The sequence below is a fragment of the Diaphorina citri genome, unplaced genomic scaffold, assembly GCF_000475195.1.
Source record: "Diaphorina citri unplaced genomic scaffold, Diaci psyllid genome assembly version 1.1 scaffold1036, whole genome shotgun sequence".
Classification (NCBI taxonomy): Eukaryota; Metazoa; Arthropoda; class Insecta; order Hemiptera; family Psyllidae; genus Diaphorina; species Diaphorina citri.
The window spans coordinates 7,530-21,624 of record NW_007378466.1 but is presented as its reverse complement, the minus strand read 5'-3'; the positions used below and the strand labels follow the sequence as shown (position 1 = coordinate 21,624).

The following is a 14,095-nucleotide window of genomic DNA, read 5'->3' as shown; positions in this document are numbered from 1 at the left end:
CGGGCAATATGTTCTTTCCATTATGATTTCAAATTGAGCTGTTGATGAGCTGTCACTGAGTCGAACGCCCCCGACAGATCCATACTTCTCAGGTGCACCTCAACAAGTGAAGATGATAAAGGACCTTACAGACAACAGGGAGATAGGACTGGTAGGTGACAAAGGTGACAAGTGTAATTGATTGAGAAAGACAAATTGTTGCACAACAGGTGACGGAGATAATCATTTGGAGTTTGGAAGGGTTAGTGCAGTTTGGACCATTTTTCATTATTTATTTTATCACGATTGGGAACTTGTAGTGTAGTGCTGAACAGTCTGAACACCCACATTTTAAATGGAAAATAGAAAATCTATAATATCTTCAGAAGGATTTCAAATCCTTCTGAACCTATATCGAACAGCTTCTGAAGGTATATCGAACAAAAACGATTGTACAAATTGAAAGAATGGCAAAAATTATTTGTATCAACCAAATCAATTAGGTGCCATTTACTTAAAGTAAAAAATTACGTCAATCAAATTTACGAGTGCCTAGGTATTCAGTGAGAAAGGAGTGATTGAACGTCTCAAAATCAAGTATCCTGAACGAGTTAGAGGAGGAGGAGGAGGGGGAAGGTATTTTTGACTATTAGGACATCCAGGTCCATGGGATTAGAGACTTCTTCCGTTTGGATTGTAATATTGATCAGTGTCTGAAGAACTTCTTCAGAGGAAGTCTTTTGGCAACTTTTTGTTAATGAACCATTTAAAAGTCCTCATTTCAGTAGGTGAGAAACATAGGGTAAGTTCTAAGTATACCACTAACTTATTGACCCTCTTGAGGGATTTTTCAGACAAGTACGGTTATACCATACCAAATGGCACTACAGCCCGGGGTGGGCCTTGGCCTCCTCAACTATCCTCCTCCACTCAACTCTGTTATTCAAGTACGGTTATATACCTATTTAAGTTCAATGTTCAAATCTGAGATCCATCTGACCTTCTGGATGGTATTGAGTGGATCTTTCATCTTCTGTGCAAACAGATATAGCACGGTTATTTGGTTGTAGGCAAGAGATGGACCTGTGGGCAGGCAGGACCTTGTGCTGTATGACGTGTTTATTATATTCAACTTGAGGTGCTTCTATACTAATAAGGCAAAGTCCACTTCCGAGGAGAGAATTGTTGTGTCTGCGTGATTTATGATTTTATTTTGTTTGTAATAAATAATTTTCTTCTTTACCATTATTGTGGTTCGTCTTAACCCTTGGTTCCTTCGTCTAAACTGAATCTTCTGTGGTAAATTTGCTCAAGAAAGAACAGTAGAACACCAATTATAACACTCTTTTTATCGGTCAGAAATAAAAGAAATCACTCATTATTATTCTTAGGAAAGTAAATGTTTCATATAATTCATATAGGTAAAACACCTAACCTATTACATGGTTCGTGTTAACCCTTGGTTCCTTCGTCTAAACTGAATCTTCTGTGGTAAATTTGCTCAAGAAAGAACAGTAGAACACGAAAATATAACACTCTTTTTATCTGTCAGAAATAAAAGAAATCACTCATTATTATTCTTAGGAAAGTAAATGTTTCATATAATTCATATAGGTAAAACACCTAACCTATTACTAGGATGGTACCCAAAACCTGAATGTTTCAGATAAAAAGATACACTTACCACACAAAACCCAAGAGTAAAACAATTTCCAACTGTTGCATTGTCCACAAGAACAAAAAAATTTCTCTGCTCTTGAGGGTTAAATATTGCGTCTACCAAATTTCATTCGTTAAATTCTTGTAATTGCTTCTTTATCTATTCTCTTAGTTGAAAGTCATTATAGCTTCTTATATGGCAAGAGATAACGGTGGCTCAAAACCCAAGAGTAAGTAAAACAATTTCCAACTGTTGAATTGTTCACAAGAACAAAAAAAATTCTCTGCTCTTGAGGGTTAAATAACGCGTCTACCAAATTTTATTCGTTAAATTCTTGTAATTGCTTCTTTATCTATTCTCTTAGTTGAAAGTCATTATAGCTTCTTATATGGCAAGAGATAACGGTGGCGTGGTTCTTGTTAACCCTTGGTTCCTTCGTCTAAACTGAATCTTCTGTGGTAAATTTGCTCAAGAAAGAACAGCAGAACACCAATTATAACACTCTTTTTATCTGTCAGAAATAAAAGAAATCACTCATTATTATTCTTAGGAAAGTAAATGTTTCATATAATTCATATAGGTAAAAGACCTAACCTATTACTAGGATGGTACCCAAAACCTGAATATTCCAGATACACTTACCACACAAAACCCAAGAGTAAATCAATTTCCAACTGTTGAATTGTCCTCAAGAACAAAAAATTTTCTCTGCTCTTGAGGGTTAAATAACGCGTCTACCAAATTTTATTCGTTAAGTTCTTGTAATTGCTTCTTTATCTATTCTCTTAGTTGAAAGTCATTATAGCTTCTTATATGGTAAGAGATAACGGTGGCATAAAAGATTTTATCAGTTTTTGAAAACTATTCCAAGAGTTCCAAGGTTTACCAAACCTATTTGTGAGATTCGGTAGGTATCTACTTGGGTTTATTTGTTGTATGCCGAAGCTTTCACCAAAATGTATTGTACGAATAAAACTTCTTGAAACAAAACCCCAATGATGATTCACATACATAATTACGTATGAGATCAATAATGATTAACTACATATTAAATCGGAGGATAAAGATATTATCAATATCTCAACTTAGTAGGTAAACTAAAATTTTAGATAACCAACAGGTTACAGGACTCCGGACCAATACAATAGGTATACTTATGAATAGGATCATAATGATCCTGCCCCCTGCAAATGAAGTTAGATATACTAAATAACTAAATAATACAAACATTTATTTGTCAAAAGTACTTCAATACATCCTGAGATATTGTCAAAACTACTCCTTGTCAATATTATTGATGATGTGCGGATTCTATTCAGCACTTGATCACATTCTACAAGTTCTACCGACAAACGCGTCATCGAGTCTCAATTACGAAACTAACAAGGAGACTAAAACGAAGGGGGAAGAACACGTTTTCCAACTTTTGAAAAAAAAAAGTTTCTAAAAATTACCGTCAAATTTGGATTTTGACTGGAGGTTTCAATAATGAAAATAACAAGAACAGAGAAGGTGGGGAAAACACGTTTTCCAACTTTTGAACAAAAATTACTGTCAAATTTGGATATTGAACGACAGCACCAGTCGAGAGTCGAGCTCCAGTTGTAGGAATAAAACTTCTTGAAACAAAACCCCAATGATGATTCACATACATAATTACGTATGAGATCAATAATGATTAACTACATAAATCGGAGGATAAAGATATTATCAATATCTCAACTAAGTAAACTAAAATTTTAGATAACCAACAGGTTACAGGACTCCGGACCAATACAATATACTTATGAAAAGGAGCATAATGATCCTGCCCCTATAAATGAAGTTAGATATACTACCTAAATAACTTAATCATACAAACATTTATTTGTCAAAAGTACTTCAATACATCCTGAGATATTGTCAAAACTACTCCTTGTCAATATTATTGATGATGTGCGGCACAACATCTCAACTTAGTAAACTAAAATTTTTGATAACCAACAGGTTACAGGACTCCGGACCTATACAATATACTTATGAAAAGGAGCATAATGATCCTGCCCCCTGCAAATGAAGTTAGATATACTAAATAACTAAATCATACAAACATTTATTTGTCAAAAGTACTTCATTACATCCTGAGATATTGTCAAAACTACTCCTTGTCAATATTATTGATGATGTGCAGATTCTATTCAGCTTTTGATCACATTCTACAGGTTTTACCGACAAACGCGACATCGAGTCTCAATTACGAAAGTAACAAGAAGACTAAAACGAAGGAGGAAGGACACGTTTTCCAACTTTTGAAAAAAAAAAAAAGGTTTCTAAAAATGACCGTCAAATTTGAATTTTGACTGAAGGTTTCAATAATGAAAATAACAAGAACGGAGAAGGTGGGGGAAAACACGTTTTCCAACTTTTGAACAAAAATTACTGTCAAATTTGGATATTGAACGACAGCACCAGTCGAGAGTCGAGCTCCAGACTTATGGAAACATTTTCAAACTCCCTGCCGCGTTCTGAGAACAATTAGGTCCCGTCATCGTCCCCCACATCACACCGAATCTTGATAAGCGGAGAATGTGAATCTAGAGAAGTGTCATGCCAACTTTGTGTCGAATCATGGATCAATCAATCACCTTCCTGGGCGTGGGAAGCAACTAATTATTTGTGGGACAACAATAAGACCAATATCGCGCCCTATTGTGTTCCAATGCCGAGATGAAAAGATAAAAGCCCGTGTCTTTGACTTTCGAAAAACTTTAGAAACTCGTGTGATTTTTAGGCTTCGAATTATCTCGAGAGTCCTGGGCGTGGGAAGCAACTAATTATTTGTGGGACAACAATAAGACCAATATCGCGCCCTATTGTGTTCCAATTCCGAGATGAAAAGATAAAAGCCCGTGTCTTTGACTTTCGAAAAACTTTAGAAACTCGTGTGATTTTTAGGCTTCGAATTATCTCGAGATCGATATCACCAACTTCAATGCTGATGACTTGTAGGCCAAGAATTTGAAACCTTTATCGACATGACAAAGATGAGTTGACTGGTGAAACCCTACACGGTTGACATTTGGGATGACTTCTAGTGACAACTTGACAGGCCGGACGGAGTATTACCAGACTTGTGTAGGTTTGAACGCTCAGGTGTTCGAGTGTTCGACAAATTCTACAATGTTTGATACATTCTTATGTTAAATGTATCTAATGATTAACAAATAAATTAATAGGTATCTATCTATAATAATCTATATGTATTGAGAGGTGTGAGCCTATTGAGACGGAAATGTCAGCGAGGTGCAGGATCAGTGAGGATTAGAGGATTTGGATCCTGGATTAGAGGACTGGTCCGGAAATGGTTGATTTCTTTGGGCAGGCAGGCAACTCGGAAAGTGAGGAACTTTATATATTCAAGAATGAATCTACAACCCAGAAAAATAGAAGGCTCGGCTGCAGTGTTTTTGATCACAACGAAGTATTGATATAGGTACATCGAGAAAATTATAACCATGAATTATTGTGACTTCTGAACATAAATGATAACTGACGAAGTCTATGGCTGTAGGGCGATTTTTCATAGAAAACAGTACCTACCTACTTAAAATTATGCTTCTTCCATGAGTTGGATAGTGAACAAATACCAAAATATCTACCTATTCATGAGTGATAATCTGATAATAAATTGATACACAAGCGGTTGATGAGACAAGCTAATGATAATGGAGCTCGTACAAGATACAAGAAGAAAATTTTACTTACCTATCTATTGACAAAGTTGAGAGTTTCTTAAGAGCATGAGATCTCCAGGCAATATTAAAGATGAGTTGAATACTGAACAAATACCAAAATATCTACCTGTTCATGAGTAATAATCTGATAATAAATTGATACACAAGCGGTTGATGAAACAAGCTAATGATAATGGAGCTCATACAAGATACAAGAAGAAAATTTTACTTACCTATCTATTGACAAAGTTGAGAGTTTCTTAAGAGCATGAGATCTCCAGGCAATATTAACAAAAATAAAAGTTCACATAATATTGATTTATGAGAAGTTAATCATTGTGTTACTATCCTCGTCAAGGTAAGTAAATACCTCTCTCGCTACTCCCACGTGGTCAGTGAAGCATTCCATTACTCAGACAGCTTATCTGTTCAATGTGAGAAAGCACACTCTGAAAGACAATAGGATAGAGACTATACCTACCTACAAGATAAGGTTTTAATGTCTTCATACTAAAAGTTCAAAAGCGAGCATTTGTTCAACGCTCTCAAGTCATATATTTCTCGGACATGGACATCCTACACATCTCAATTGAGGTGGTCTCAAATAAAAAACATATCAATCACTTCACCAATGTTATCTGGAATAATGTTGGAACATTGTTCGAAGCTCGTAATTTACGACCCTCTTACAATGGCGAAGCTTTCTGAGAATTTGATCCACAAATATTTTTAACATGCAGGTTCTCCTGAGTTTTTTCCTATATGTTCAATGATTTCATTGGCTTTTTCAAAAGCTAAGGCTTTCCAAACGTTGAGATCGTATTCTTTTTCTTCTTTTCTGGGATCGAGATAATTATCTTCTTCAAAGTCTTCAGATTAGGAAAGCGGTAGAGCAGCAGATTTTTAATATGCAGGTTCTCCTGAGTTTAATCCTACATATATGTCCAATGATTTCATTGGCTTTTTCAAAAGCTAAGGCTTTCCAAACTTTGAGATCGTATTCTTTTTCTTCTTTTCTGGGATCGAGATAATTATCTTCTTCAAAGTCTTCAGATTAGGAAAGCGGTAGAGCAGCTGACTTCATCTAGATTTACGAGAATAAACCTTCGTCAATTCGGCATCGGACAGAAGATTGGAAACGAAACAAGATTGGAAAAGGTAGCCACAGTGAAAACAATAAAATCCGATTCGGCCAGCGACCCCGCCTTCGCCAAAAAAGAGGGCAAGATTGATACGATTCGGAAATTATGATGGTCATTTTGATGAGCTCTGTATCGGTAGGCATCCTCAGTTCCCTTTTACCTTGGACCTTCAAACCGACCATCACTGTCTGCGAAACAGAAAACAAAAAGATCGCTTGCATATTTTGTAGCAGAAACCTTTTTTTATTGCCATTTTGAAAATAGTAAGGTGCCTATTATAAATTATCATCCAAATTATACCCTTGTCAATAAAATAACTTACAAAGAAACCATCAGGAACCTTCAGAGTGGAGTAAATCAAGGCTTCTGCTACCTTACTGGATTTAGGAGCGAGGAGGTTTTGCAGAAATTGACTTTCAATGATACAATTTTGCTCAACGTTTCATTCTTTTTTAACTGTCAGTTTATTTTTATTTTTACTAGCACATTGCTTGCTTATAAATCCGATTTCTTCTCCATAATGTATTACAATGTTTCGACGTGATTTGTTGCTGACCAGGTTGAGTAGTCGATCTGGGCTTCCATAGCCCATGTGGTTAGAAGCTTTAACACTGAAAAACAGGTCGTTCGAGCCGATTCATGTTGACATTGTTGCCTCTTTCATCCATTTTAATATTGCAAGTACTATTGACATCATTATTTTTTGATCCCAAAATATTTGCTACAATCCACTACGACTCTTTTGTTTAAAACACCATTTAAATAAGCAAATTTCTCTATTGTTGTACTTTTAATCAAATTTTCGACTATCTACCTAGTTCAAGTCTTTATCAGGTTCCCGAAATTTGTTGCTGACCAGGTTGAGTAGCCGATGTGGGCATGTGGGCTTCCATAGCCCATGTGGTTAGAAGCTTTAACACTGAAAAACGGGTCGTTCGAGCCGATCCATGTTGACATTGTTGCCTCTTGCATCCATTTTGAATATTGCAAGTACTATTGACATCATTATTTGATCCCAAAATATTTGCTACAATCCACTACGACTCTTTTGTTTAAAACACCATTTAAATAAGCAAATTCCTCTATTTTTGTACTTTTAATCAAATTTTCGACTATCTACCTAGTTCAAGTCTTTATCAGGTTCCCGAATTCCACTATAACTACTATTATACTTTCTTGAATTACATAAGGTTCCATCAAGGCTGATCCAGTTTTCCTGGCCTAATTATCCTCTCGTATTAGATGGGTACAAAATATGTCCGTGTAATAATAGGTTAAGATCCAGGTTAGCATTAGATACTGCCTCTCGAATAGGTAAGCTTGCATTTAACATTTTTAGATACTTCTGAATCGCAGACCTTTACCCTAATTCTAGGCTCCATGAGATTTAATTATAATGTTTAACTGTATTTTTAAAATCATTTTGCAGGTTCTATCATTTGGTTGCTCTATGGGAATTTTTGTACGTGCTCCTCTGTTAGCTTCCTCTTTTTCTAAAACGAAAGCTTTGTTGATATACTTGTTATGGTGAGAAAGAATAGAATATTACCTTGTTTTTCCTGCCAGAATGAGACTGAAAGGAGTGAAAAGTCCGTTTACTCCCTCAGTCTGAATAAGGTCGAGTAGAACAGGGGTTGAGTGGATTGGAACACATCACATGCCTTCAGGCACACTCCATTTGTAAATATTTGATTACTCACCCTAAGTAAACGTGATCCACCCGGTAAAACTCCTACCAAGTACCAACATACAATATTACTATACACCGAATTACCGATCCCTTTTGTATTCCTTCTACCATGTTCACCATAAAGGGTTTCGACAAGTGCGTACACTGACTGATCCATTACACCCCGTATTAATATTCAGCCAGTTAATTTTCTCATCAAAACATCATTATTTCACGAATTCACATGTCGAATTAAAAAAGTATTAGCTGACCAGAAGTCTCTCTTCGATTTCGAGAAGACTAGCAGTTACAGTTCCCTCTATCAAACCTCTTCAAAAAAAAAAAAAAAAAAAAAAAAACGGCATACTTTTTTTTGCAGAAATTGACTTTCAATGATACAATTTTGCTCGACGTTTCATTCTTTTTTAGCTGTCAGTTTATTTTTATTTTTACTAGCACATTGCTTGCTTATAAATCCGATTTCTTCTCCATAATGTATTACAATGTTTCGACGTGATTTGTTGCTGACCAGGTTGAGTAGCCGATGTGGGCTTCCATAGCCCATGGGGTTAGAAGCTTTAACACTGAAAAACAGGTCGTTCGAGCCGATTCATGTTGACGTTGTTCCCTCTTTCATCCATTTTAATATTGCAAGTACTATTGACATCATTATTTGATCCCAAAATATTTGCTACAATCCACTACGACTCTTTTGTTTAAAACCCCATTTAAATAAGCAAATTTCTCTATTGTTGTACTTTTAATCAAATTTTCGACTATCTACCTAGTTCAAGTCTTTATCAGGTTCCCGACAACATCTCTGATTCTGTGTTGGTGTGGTTTTGGTTCATTAGATGTGACAATGTGATGATCCTGAGAATAATCTTCTGAGCTTGGTAGATTCGCGTATGTTTCCCAGGTACGAATTCCTCAGCTCAATTTCCTAGCTAGCCCAGCAGGGTAGCTGCGTCTGAATTGTAAACGCTAGGTCGCCGGTTCCCGATCCCCCGCCCGGGGCGGATTTTATCCTGATGGGATAATGTTCGTTCTCGGAACGGCTAGCTCTGTCCTATCCTGTCTTCCTTCTCTCTTTGATTTCGGGACGGAAAAAAAAGAAACAATTTCCTAGCGCTTTCTCTCTCTCTCTCTCTTTCTCTCTCTCTCTCTCTTTCTCTCTCTCACTCTCTCTCTCTCACTCTCTTTCTCTCTCTCACTCTCTCTCTCTCACTCTCTCTCTCTCTTTCACTCTCTCTCTCTCACTCTCTCTCTCTCTCTCTCTCTCTCTCTCTCTCTCGCTCGCTCGCTTTAAGAGGTTTGATAGAGGGAACTCTAACAACGGAGGTCCTTGTCGTCCCGAAACCGAAGACAGATAGTACCTCGGTACCGCTTTCGCATTACATAAGGCACATTCGTTTACACCCATGCCTATCCAAGAACGGAAAAGTCCTGTTAGGAAATTTCCACCCTGGCCGGGATCGAACCGAGCACCTCCAGGTTGAGAGTCAGTGCTCTTGACCCCTTGGCCACCGAGGTGGACACATCTTTAGGCGTTAGCCACGCGCCACCTCCAATGTACATCACAAACACTAGAATCTAGATGTAATAAATATCTCGGTAATAAAGATAGCGATGTACAGACCGAAACTGTCACTGTCGTGTGAGGTAGACACTGCGGACAAATTGGTTGCATTACTAACATCGGCACTTCGGCAGATTTTTACTTTCCTTATCCCATAGGAAGGAAAGTAATGTAATCGAGTCCAATTTTCGATGGTCAGTTTTCAGTGCCCAAAACACGTTTTGAGGTCCCTAGAGCCTAAATCCAAAGTTTCAGCCATTGGTCCGTATGTCTGTCTATCTGTAAACAATATATATCGAGAATGGTATGAGGTAGACACTTGAAATGTCAAATGTGACAAGGATCCGACACAAAACTTTTGGTTAAAATAGTTGCTGCGGTTGGCGGTATTTTAACCGCTTTTCAGCTATAGAGATATTGTAAAAGTGACAATAGAAACCCCAAAATAAGCATCACTTATTAGGATAAGGAAAGTCGTGTGATGTTCACACCAGATTTTTTTTTTTTTTTTTTTTATGGGATTTTTGGCATCTCCACCAATTGGTAATCAATTTCATTTTTTAGTCCTACTAATGTCTTGTCATCTAATTAGATATTTGACGATTTTGTATGTAATCTATACCAAATTAAACGCATGTATAATCAGTTCGCAGTCGTAGGCATGGAATTTGTAAATTTTGGCATCTCCACTATCCAGCTTACTTTCCAATTTGATCTCCAAGCCTGGTTTATAATTTACAGTAGGCAATCTACAACTTACATGTAGCACGCACTCCAGTAGTTTACACTTTACAACTTTTACATATGTACACAACATTACAACTTTTACAACAGTGGCACAACACAACTAGTGATAAGTAGGTAGTCGAAACTCATTAGTTAACAACTTGGCAAGCGACATAATTATTTCATTAACAGCTTCTTCTCTGCTAATCCAGACTTCTCAGTGTAGTCAATAGTTACCAATAGCTGTACCACTGTACCTACTTATGGTGCTTTAAAACTTTTACATATGTACACAACATTACAACTTTTACATATGTACACAACATTACAACTTTTACAACAGTGGCACAACTAGTGATAAGTAGTCGTACCTCATTAGTTAACAACTTGGCAAGCGACATAATTGTTTCATTAACAGCTTCTTCTCTGCTAATCCAGACTTCTCAGTGTAGTCAATAGTTACCAATAGCTGTACCACTGTACCTACTTATGGTTAATCGATAAACATACCTACATACCTAACCTAATACGAGTGGCTATAATTAGGCTTGCCAAACGTCCCGAATTGACCGGGACAGTCCCGAATTTCAGGGGGTGTCCCGGCGTCCCGTTCAATTTTTCATTTTGGGGCGTTTTGTCCCGAATTTCCGTTTTTGTCTTTTTGGTCATTGTTTTGGTACCGAAGTACAGTTATTTGGATTTCCGAAAAAAAGAAGATGTCAACAAACCAGGGAAATGGATTATTGGGTAATTCAAGCATGAATGTTGAAGAGTTTATCAGTTCAATTGAATTTGATGTAATTAGTTAGGCACCTTTTGAATCATGTTTTTTTTTTACTGTATCCTCATTGCATTCTAAGAAAATATACTCTTTATCCCACATCTTTTTGGTATTTTGGTTGAAAATCCAAGTGTTTGTTTGACAACCAAATAAATTTCAACTTTACCCGAAAGCCTGGCTGTAAATCACACCGATTCGAAGATTCCTTTTTTTTCTTTTCTTGGTAAAAAAAAGTCTTGAAGAACCGTCCTGGTCCAAATTTTCAATCATCATAAAGCCATCACTTGTAATCTGGCCATCAACCTCTTATATCCACGTTCTAAGAAAATATACTCTTTATCCCACATCTTTTTGGTATTTTCGTTGAAAATCCAAGTGTTTGACAACCAAATAAATTTCAACTTTACCCGAAAGCCTGGCTGTAAATCACACCGATTCGAAGATTTTTTCTTGGTAAAAAAGTCTTGAAGAACCGTCCTGGTCCAAATTTTCAATCATCATAAAGCCATCACTTGTAATCTGGCCATCAACCTCTTATATCCATGGTTCATGGGTTTACCACATGGCTCACAACCCTAATGAGATTAGCGCAAAGTTACATTTGTAGTAAAACATGTTTTTGTTACATATTAATGATCTCACCTGTTGGTAATTTGCTGAATCTGAACGAATGAAACACCAAATGTTCGAGGATTACTGAAACTGTAAAACCTCTAAAATTGTATGTTGTTTTGCCACAAAATAGTTGTTTACACCGTGTGTGTTGTTACATTTGTAGTAAAACATGTTTTTGTTACATATTAATGATCTCACCTGTTGGTAATTTGCTGAATCCGAACGAATGAAACACCAAATAATGTTCGAGGATTACTGAAACTGTAAAACCTCTAAAATTGTATGTTGTTTTGCCACAAAATAGTTGTTTACACCGTGTGTGTTTTCATTTGGTCCAAACAACTCAGGATGAGCTTGGCTGCTGGTCTGGGAGGTATGGGTTTGAATTTTAAATACCGCTCAGTGGCGTAGCGTGGTCTAAATTCAAGTGTAGGGCGTTGTAGGGCTCATGCACAGGTCTACCAAGTCCCATCACAGTACATGCCATTAATATTTATGGGCATTAGAGTGAACTTTTGAATTGTATGGCCGCCATACACGCCATACATGCACGCTACGCCACTGAATTACCACTCATGTTCAGTTTCAGAGAGATAGGGATTTTTGAAAAGCCTTTGATAAATCAGAATAAATTGTAACGTGGTACCTCCCTGTATACACGTACAGGAGCCACCCCGTAACTTTTGTTAAACTTTGTCCCAACTCTGCTCCATCTCGTGAGCAGGGGAGCGCGGGTTCAATCCTAGCCGAGGTATGGCATTTTATCATTGATATTTTCTGAGAATTTGACCACAGTATGATAGCCTACTGTTGAGGTAAAGAGAATTTAGCCCAACTTAGATCCGGATTTTCAAAGCTCCTTAACTCATACCTATCCAGAGTTGATCCTGTTGTACGAGATGAGTGCCCCCTCTGTCAGCTCCCATGGCGTAGTGGTCACTGCGCTCGCCTTACACGCGGGAGACCCGGGTTCGATTCCCGGCGGGGTCAAGAAATTTGTATCAGCAAAGGATTGATTCCGTGACTGGCCATTGCGTGGGGCCCACTCAGCCTCGTGAGGAAAATGAGTAGCTATGACATGTAAATGCGCATAGCGACCGGTGCCAGTCCAAATGTTGTATGAACAATGGCCCACACTCAGCCTCGTGAGGAAAATGAGTAGCTATGACATATAAATGCGCATAGCGACCGGTGCCAGCATGGTAGGTAACCTCATGAGGAAAATGAGTAGCTATGTAATATAAATGCGCATAGCGACCGGTGCCAGCATGGTAGGTAATTGGGAGCTGGATTATTGCGATATATGTATTTGGAAAAATCCTACAGTGCTGCAGTGAGCACCAAAGTTGTGATATAGTAACACAAAGAAAAGACATTTATTTTTATTTATTTATTTATTTATTTAAAACTTTACCATTAGCTCTCAGAGTGCCCACTACAGTCATACAGAGTTCTCCCAGCATAGCATCAGGATTGGAGGTGGGAGTTTGTGTAAGACCTGATAGCAGTAACACATTGGCGTTCTTCAATGCTTGCTGATCCATGGGTCTGAAACAGAAGGCATAGGTATATTAATTTTTGCACTCATATGTACTGCACTCAGCCTCTTGAGGGCTACTGCGTGGATATGTACCTTAAAAAACGAGTAGCGACATTACCAGAGGGAAAAAAAAATAGAGAAATGATGAGCTCTTAGTAAAGGAGGTTCTTAGTAATGCTATGAAAAAAGAGAAAAGCATTAGAAAACAACAAACAAACAACAGTAATGCTGTAATATCCACAAAGAAAAAAAAATATCAAGAGGCTTTCAGCTTCATCACAAATAATAAAATGCATTTTATTTAAGGCATAGTTTTTGTTGTTATTACCTAGGGTGTGTGGTGAGAGTGGAAGAGCCACTGACATAGGCTATTTTCTCATGGTCCGAGCTTATAATCCAGTTACTACTGCCCAGACAATATCTCCCACATCTTTTTGGTATTTTGGTTGAAAATCCAAGTGTTTGACAACCAAATAAATTTCAACTTCACCCGAAAGCCTGGCTGTAAATCACACCGATTCGAAGATTCCTTTTTTCTTGGTAAAAAAGTCTTGAAGAACCGTCCTGGTCCAAATTTTCAATCATCATAAAGCCATCACTTGTAATCTGGCCATCAACTCCTGCTAGATATCCTCGTATAATTGTTCCGGTAGCAATCTAGAGGCTTTAATAAAAACTTTTATCGTGCCAA

At 37.4% G+C, this 14,095-nt stretch overlaps 1 long non-coding RNA gene and 1 other non-coding gene across 2 annotated transcripts; one reads left to right on the top strand and one right to left on the bottom strand.

Annotated features, from left to right (window-relative positions):
* Positions 1 to 12,782: 12,782 nt before the first annotated feature.
* Positions 12,783 to 12,854, top strand: Trnav-uac. The gene has a single exon. It is a non-coding gene; the product is annotated as a tRNA-Val (tRNA).
* Positions 12,855 to 13,284: 430 nt separating this feature from the next.
* On the bottom strand, positions 13,285 to 13,837 carry LOC113469338. Its single transcript, XR_003392790.1, has 2 exons — positions 13,733 to 13,837; positions 13,285 to 13,412 (listed from the first exon to the last, which is right to left on the bottom strand). It is a non-coding gene; the product is annotated as an uncharacterized LOC113469338 (long non-coding RNA).
* Between the last annotated feature and the right edge of the window lie 258 nt (positions 13,838 to 14,095).